Raw genomic sequence first — 8,597 nt, 5'->3', positions numbered from 1 at the left:
TTGTGTACGGAAAGTCACTGTCGATAGAGTCGCTTTTTTTAAAGGACCTTAGAACAATATTATATTTTGTGCAAGAACACATTGCCAGTGAATATGAATGACTAATAAGAATGTGAACAATTACAAACTAGTGCTATTTACACGGTATTACAGGCGTATCGTTCCCTAGTGATAATTGATACTTATTTACACCCCAAATCTGTAAAAGCTAATCCTTTTAGGCTTTTCCGTACACGAGACAGTGAAAGAGAATTGGCGCCAGAGAGAGATGTGAAGAAATTTACGAACCAAATAAGTCGATTGGGATTTACTCGAATCATTTCCTCGAGGTTGATCAACCATATTTATAATTAGATAAAATCTGTCATACAAAAATAAGTTGGTGTCCGCTTATACATATAACATATTCCTAAAAGATACCCTGGAAAAGATGTCTAAGTCTAAAAGACTAATTTTAACAAAATATTAAATTTATCTCAGGGAACTTAACATTTTAATAACAAGTTTACCGAATTATTTCATGAAAATAAAAATATTATATTTGAGTGTTTGTTTCTCTCATTATAGGTACTACCTTAACTAATTAGATCCTAATACATTTGGAGCGTAAAAGTATACACTCAAACCAATAAATAAGCATACAAACTTTCGCCTTTGTAATATGAATGTGATTTTTGATAAGGGATTGCGTTTCTTTCCGAAAAATATTGTTTGTAAAATCGTCGCCTGCGTTATCGCGTGTTGACGCGAACGTTATTTTTTATGGCAAAATTTTTGTACGGTGCGGTGCGGCGTGGTCTGTCAGATCTAAGACGATATATTTTATGTTAGACTTTTTGCGCGTCGTATGCGTTGCTCCTTAAAATTCTTTAGGTCTTATTATCACAGACTAAAAATTGCGTCACGGATAGTCTGTCGCCTGTGATAGGCCTATAAAGCTTCGACTGCCATATCAATACATTTCTGCGTTTACTGCAGTTGTTTGAAATATAATTGATCAATAGGCTGGGATATAAACATTGTTTCAGTTTAAGCTGCGTATTTTCAATTTAGAAAACGATTTGGACAGTGACATCAGTGGAGTAGCAGTTGAGTTTTTTTTTAAACGCTGACAAAAAAGAGGGTTGCTTTTGTTTAAAAAGGTTCTTTTGGTAAAGTTTTACGTTTGTCAGTCTGTCCCTATTTTCTGATCAAAATCTGTTCGACATCTTTTCCAGGGTATCTTTTTGCCAACCTGTGTGTTAAGAAAATGTAAAAACTTTGTTTGCAAGATTTATAAGAGTGAAGGTATTTCATACCATACGAAATTATATAAAAGAACATCGTATTTGTATTTGATCACGATTTTATTTTTATTTACAAATAAATCTCGAATTATTAACGTGGTGGTTCGAGCAAAATAGAGAATATGATGTCAACTACAGCGCGACAAGGACAAATAGTATGTGTCATAGATTAATCAACCAGTAGTGAAATCGTAGGCAGAATACATAGCGTTCGTATTCGCTTGATTGCGGTACTTGAGTTTTCTTGATAGTTAGTGAGCGTCTTTCTTAAATAATATTATGATGATTATAATAAGTTCTGGCTTTCAAAGTCTTATAATAAAGGTGGTATAGAATGAGATTAGTAATAGCAGGCTATTTGATATTTTATTAATACTTAATCTTGGAATGTATGTAACGTACCAGGAGGTCTACTCGCAAAATCGACAATTTAGGAAATGATGTAAAAAAGGCGTTGTTGCAGTGAATGTAATACGAAATTTAATATTTTTTAATAAACAAGTGCGTATAGCTGAACTATCAAACTACAAAAACAAGTTTTAGGGTAGGTAGCGGATGGAGACAGTAAGTGCTATCTGCTTGCATAGGAGATTTTTCAGTAACACTGCCCTTTCGGTATATCCCTTGCTAACTGTAGAAGAATCAATGGATCATTTTCTGTTTCTACCATTATCTTATTGTAATAAACCCTCAACAAAAATACATTCATAAAAAATTTAATATACAAGAAATAATAATTGTAAACTTAAAACATTTTGGGATCCATCGTTAGTAAAATTGTAAAAATGGAACTGTAAAATTGTTCTGTAATGATTGTTGTAAAAATACACTACACCCTAGGTATTTCAAACTAAACAGCTTCGTGATTTTGTTTTAATAAATTTAGGAGTTGAGAGATAATTATTGTGAATAAGGAAAAACGTAACAATAACGATTTATTACTTGTTTCACATGTTACGTAATTTGAAAGCAACCTATAAAAAATCGAACCAAATTACCTATTTGCTGCTCAAGAAATAATTGAGAAAACAGTGGTTTTCTAATTGAACTTACGAAAATAATTTATTTTTACAAAATTTACCCAATCATTATAGTTTACAATAATCGTTATAGTTTGTTGGCTAGTTTATCTTGTTGGTGTATGTGTAGAAAAGTATCGATAAAATAGGACAGTGTAACGTAATACAATGCAATCTAATTGTTAAAAATCGTACCAACTTGCCCGTTTGATACTGAGGATTTTTATGGAGAAATGAGCTTTGCTAGACCTTTAGAAATGTGTACGTACTTTTTTTTTAAATTTGTCCACGATACACCGCACAAGGGCGTTCAGTCCACAACCTGCTTGGTTGTACGTGGAAGAAAGTTTTTTGAAAACCGTACTGTAAAGTAATGCCAGACACCCCGATGGTGGGGATGACATCCAAATTTGTGGCGTGTCGTGCGATGGTGGAAACCAGCGGCTTCTTCCAAACTCTGCCCTTGATAAATGCGGTACAAGACAGAATTGAGCGGCGTTTCATCTTTCTCACTCGTCCACATCGAAAAGGTCTTGTTTGATCGTACAAAAATATTTTTTAAAGTTTATCTAATAAATAATTTGTTAAAATTATTAAGATATTCGAAAAACACAAAAAATAGTAGCCATGTTTAGGTATTTGGTGATGGTTGCTAAATAAGTATAAAAAAGTGTCGATAAACTATAATTGTGAGGAACTCCCTATTAAGGAATTATTTTTTCGTTATATTAAGTGACCTCTACTTTAGTTTATCGCGAGTCTTCTAGGCAAATAGGCTAATTTGCATTTCGTAGTGATTTCATACTTTTTGCGCGATTGCCTTTGACTATGAAAAACTAATTGTACTTATTAACTGAAGTTCTAGCTAACTAGCGTAGTAAGTAAAAAGTAATTGAATTTGATAATTTAACTTTTAGCTAGTAAATTAATAAATGCAATTAGTTTTTTCAAGGTGAAATAGACACTTATTAACTAGGTACTTGACTTTGTGTATGTGTAAATTGTGTTTTTAAGTTAGTTGTTGGTGGACATTTTGAAAATTTTAAAATTTAGGTTTCCATTATTATTGGAATGTGCAATATTCAATTTAAAGTTCAGTTCAGATATTCCGAATTAAAAGTGTTTGCATAAATGAACATAGTGAATTAAAATTACAAATGAAACGAATCAAAGGTAAAGCCGACAACCTGCCGCCTTCGCACATCGTTCCAGGGTCAAGGTAAGTTGTCTATATAGACTGTTAAATTTTACTACATTTATTTAAATATTTATTTTGTTTGAAAATTTCACTTTTTCAACATAAACTCTTTAACTAAATAATTAATTTTGCGATAGTTCTGCGGACTAGTATTACTTATATTTTCATTTATTTCATAGGTATGCAATCCATACTGTATATAAATCACGGTGTACGGTAAAAAATCATATCTGTTGAATGATTCTGTGTTTTTGCTATGCAAATACGAAGCAATTAGCAAATTAGACTTATCTCTTTCTTTCACATGTGATAATTGCATTTACTATCCTTCTTTGACGTGTAATCGTAATGTAGTGTGATATTGCAATGTTAAATTATTCATGTGTGGGTTTGTGTATCATTTACAAACACCGTATGTTGTCTAGGTAAACTATCTATACTTTTAAATATCATTGGCTTAAATACTTTAGTGGAGATATATAAATCAGCCTCAAGGAAATGATTCGAGCAAATTATGATTAAAATGTTTTAATAATAAAGTGGAGAATCTTTAAGTAAAAACAAGTAAAAACCTCCACAACTAAAAAAAGTACTACTTAACTCAAAGTATAAACCCAAAAATTGCATTCCTATCGAGCAGTTATACCTACTTCTTATTGTGATGGCCATCTATTCGCTTCTAAACGAATTAGTTACTATAATTTTGTGGGACTGTCTTGACATGTCGCACGATTCCTTTGTAGTTTACAATAAATTACTAGATGGCGCTTATTAGTGATTTATTTATTATATATATTGTCAAAAATCTTATTTTACAAATTGAATAATGGAATAATCTTATCAAATTAGTGTATTGCCATCGGTCCTTGAAAAATCTACAAAGTTTGAATAAAATGGCCGTTTAAAGTGGGTCAAAATCGCGTTTAAAGGAGTCAGTTACAAACATACAAGTGAAGCTAATATAAAGCGTGTAAAAATACTTACTGATGATATATTATTGTGATCCCAGCGGCGTCTTTCTGATTTCTTGTAGTATTATTTTTACAAAGTTCTACTACGCAACCCGGCATTTTAATTTCAATTATTAGCAATGTTTAACAGTACATGCGGTACGTCAACGTCACACATTGTTCGAGACTGGGTCGAGTACGCCCACTTGGGCGTGTGTGAGTATTAGTTGCCGCACTTTGCGACTACGCCTGCGGTATCTAGTTGGAACGCAGTTATCAGTTAGATACTATTATATATATTTGCATTCCTACATATTATTCAACTGAATGTATGAATAATTATATTTCGTGTATCATTTTCAACCTTTTATTTTATATCCTATTAAAAAAGTTATTATTACGAGCACGTAAAATTCAGGAATACCGAGATTTTATGAAGTTGTAAAAACTTTGGAATTTGACAACACTGTGCCCGTCGGTTGTTAAGAGTCGGATATTTATAAATACCTAGATATAATATTATGGACATTATTTACGTCAATATTCCAGAAGGTATCTCAATGTTATTTAATTTCAAATTATATTATTATTGAAGTGATAACTTCTTATTGGAGGGTAAGCCGCTTTGTAACGTTACGCGTTACGGCGCCAGTCTGTTTGGCTTCCCTTTCTCTCACGCATACGGCAGCAGTAGGTGGCCCCCTCCTGTCTCGCTCTAACCAATTGTTACTTTTATATGATTCAATAAAGATAGTTTCGAATAATGTACATACACAAAATTCTAATGTATAAGTATTATACTCAACAATTGTAACTAAGAATAGAATATATTTTATAATTATTATTAATAAAAAAATATTCATGAATAACCTTTCCTTACATTATTATATTAATATAAGTAATTACCTAAGCTTTTTTCCCATCCACACAAACGATTTTAATTATAATTGTTATTTAAATAAAACATTATCTGTATTTACAGACGTTAATTTCAACATAACTGTTTTAATAACTTATTATATCCAGTATATGCTTGCGTTGTCTGTAACAGATCGCTTCAAGCATTATGGCCGCCCATTGTACGCCAATGATGTAGAGCACATCCAACCCCGAGGCAACAAATGGCGCCTCGCGGTTGGATGCTCCTTCACAATGACAGCTATGGCAAATACTAATCTCGACTCCTGGCAATCGCAGTCCACCTGATAAGGTTCTTCCTGCAATTACTATAATATTATATGTTCTAAGTTTAGAACATTAATTTTTTCACTGAAACTAACGCCATCTGTATGCCGATATAGAAACGGAGTTTGAAACTTTGACAGTTCTTATAAGTTTTAAAAACAATATTTTATTTATTGCAAATGGCGTCTGCTTGAGAACAAGCTGTTCTCCTACTGCTTAGTTGCGCTTTTCGCATTTTGAAATACGTAAACTCCTTGTTACGTGGATTAACTCACAGAGTACTTTTAGTTGTACTTGATTAAGTGCTATTTTCATCATCATCATCATCAGCCAGAAGACGTCCACTGCTGGACAAAGACTGGAAATCTTTGGCCCCAAAGATTTCCACTACGATCGGTCCTGCGCTGCCCTCATCCGACGTATTCCGGCGATCTTGACCAGATCGTCGGTCCATCTTGAGGGTCCTAACAACACTGCGTCTTCCGGTACGAGGTCGCCATTCGAGGACTTTACTGCCCCAACGGCCATCTGTCCGTCGAACTATGTGCCCTGCCAACTGCCACTCCAGTTTCGCAATCATTTGGACTATGTCGATAACTTTAGTTGTCCTACGGATCTCCTCATTTCTGATTTGATCTCGCAGGGAAACTCCGAGCATAGCCCTCTCCATTGCCCTCTTATTTTTTTTTAAGGAATAGGAGGACAAACGAGCGTACGGGTCACCTGTTGTTAAGTGATCACCGCCGCCCATACTCTCTTGCAACACCAGAGGAATCACAGGAGCGTTGCCGGCCTTTAAGGAAGGTGTACGCGCTTTTTTTGAAGGTACCCATGTCGTATCGTCCCGGAAACACCGCACAAGGAAGTTCATTCCACAGCATTGTAGTACGTGGAAGAAAGCTCCTTGTAAACCGCACTGTGGAGGACCGCCACACATCCAGATGGTGAGGATGATATCCTAACTTGTGGCGTGTCGTGCGAAGGTGGAATTCGGCGGCAGGAATTAGGTAAAACAGCTCTTCGGAACACTCCCCGTGATAAATGCGGTAGAAGACACACAATGAAGCGACGTCTCTACGCAACGCCAAGTGATCCAGCCGTTCACAGAGTACTGGGTCCCCGACAATTCGAGCTGCTCTGCGTTGCACGCGGTCAAATGGATCGAGCTGATACTGGGGTGCGCCAGACCAGATGACAGCAATACTCCATGTGTGGCCGGACCTGCGCTTTGTACAGCGCTAGAATGTGGGCCGGCTTGAAGTATTGCCGTGCTCTATTAATGACGCCCAGTTTCTTTGAAGCCAATTTGGCTTTGCCCTCCAGACGGCCACGGAATTGGCAATCGCTCGAGATTTCGAGACTCTCTGAGCGACCATGAGCTTTCTCATAAGGCCCATAGTTATCGACCACGTCTGTGTACCGTTATTCATCGCTGGCAACACACACTGGTTGAAAAGCTTCGTCTTCAGACACTGCGGTATTTGGGACAACTCTGACGCGACGCGCAGTGTAGCACCACTCCACGACTGCGACTTGATCCATACAAAATGGTTGAAATAATATTATACCGTGCAGTGCAGCGCTGCGCAGCGCTGCGCAGCGCCGCGCTAATGCATTCCGGCCTTAACCCTTAATACTTAGATTATATAAACTCTATATAACAGCTGTGAAAACGTCGGAAAAAATTGATGTTGATAGTTAACATCTATTTTGAGCAATGCGCGGACATTAACACAAACACACAGTGGGAGGCTCCTTTGCACAGGATGCCGACTAGATTATGGGTACCACAACTGCGCCTATTTCTGCTGTGAAGCAGTAATGTGTTAACATTATTGTGTTTCGGTCTGAAGGGTGTTGTAGCTAGAGAAATTACTGGGCAAATGAGACTTAAATTCTTATGTCTCAAGGAGACGAGCGCAATTGTAGTGCCGCTCAGAATTTTTGGATTTTTCAAGAAACTGCATTGTAATGGGCAGGGCGTATCAATTACCATCAGCTGAATGTCTTGCTCATCTCGTCCCTTATTGTCATAAAAAAAAAACAAAACATATAATCGCGAGTGTAACAAACGAACATACGGGTCACCTAGTGTTAAGTGATCACCGCGGCCCACATTCTCTTGCAATACCAGAGGAATCACATGAGCGTTGCCGGCCTTTAAGGAAGGTGTACGCGCTTTAATTATCTGAGCCTGCATTGTTTCTAACCGATAGTAACTAGCCTACAGCCATAATTTTGCCAGGATTTTTGGAACGTCATTATAATTATAAAATTATTCATTTAAATTACTAAATCTATTAAATCTTCGGAAAAAGTAGAGTTCGTGAGAAGACCTTATTCTTATTAAAACTTCTTACCGAAATCTCAACGGCCACTCTTTTTAATCAATGAGTATTTTACAATGGCTGTAATATACATAACAAATTAGTTTGTAAGGTGCTGCATCCAATATATGAGTCGTGTTGAAGTAAAGTATCAAATATTTGATAAAAATGAAAAAAAAAACTATATTACTGTACAAATAAAAATCCTATATTGGATGCATCGACTATTAGAGCTTGAATTCATTGTTTGTGTAAGGATGCTTCGTGAACATGATGGTCGTGATTACAGTCATAATTTTTAGTAATCAAATCAAACAAGTACAATGATTTATTAAACTATAACAGGTCGACGACGACGACGATAACGGTTCATTTCGATCATATTTGAGGGTAGAAAACGACCCGGCATACGACCCGGATAGTAGGGATTAAAATACCTAATAACGTCTTAAATCTATACTATATGAATAACGAATGTCTATAGAAATTATTATCATATTTAAAACGACAGAAAGATAAACAAAACAACATGAAGCCAAAAAATTAACAATCTGTGGGCCCATAAGATCAAATAATTTGAACTGCCACATTATTTAGACGATAAAACTTGAATTACGGGTGCCTATTTCCCT

Source organism: Leptidea sinapis, chromosome 2 (assembly GCF_905404315.1).
Source record: "Leptidea sinapis chromosome 2, ilLepSina1.1, whole genome shotgun sequence".
Taxonomy (NCBI): Eukaryota; Metazoa; Arthropoda; class Insecta; order Lepidoptera; family Pieridae; genus Leptidea; species Leptidea sinapis.
This window is presented reverse-complemented; position numbering follows the sequence as displayed.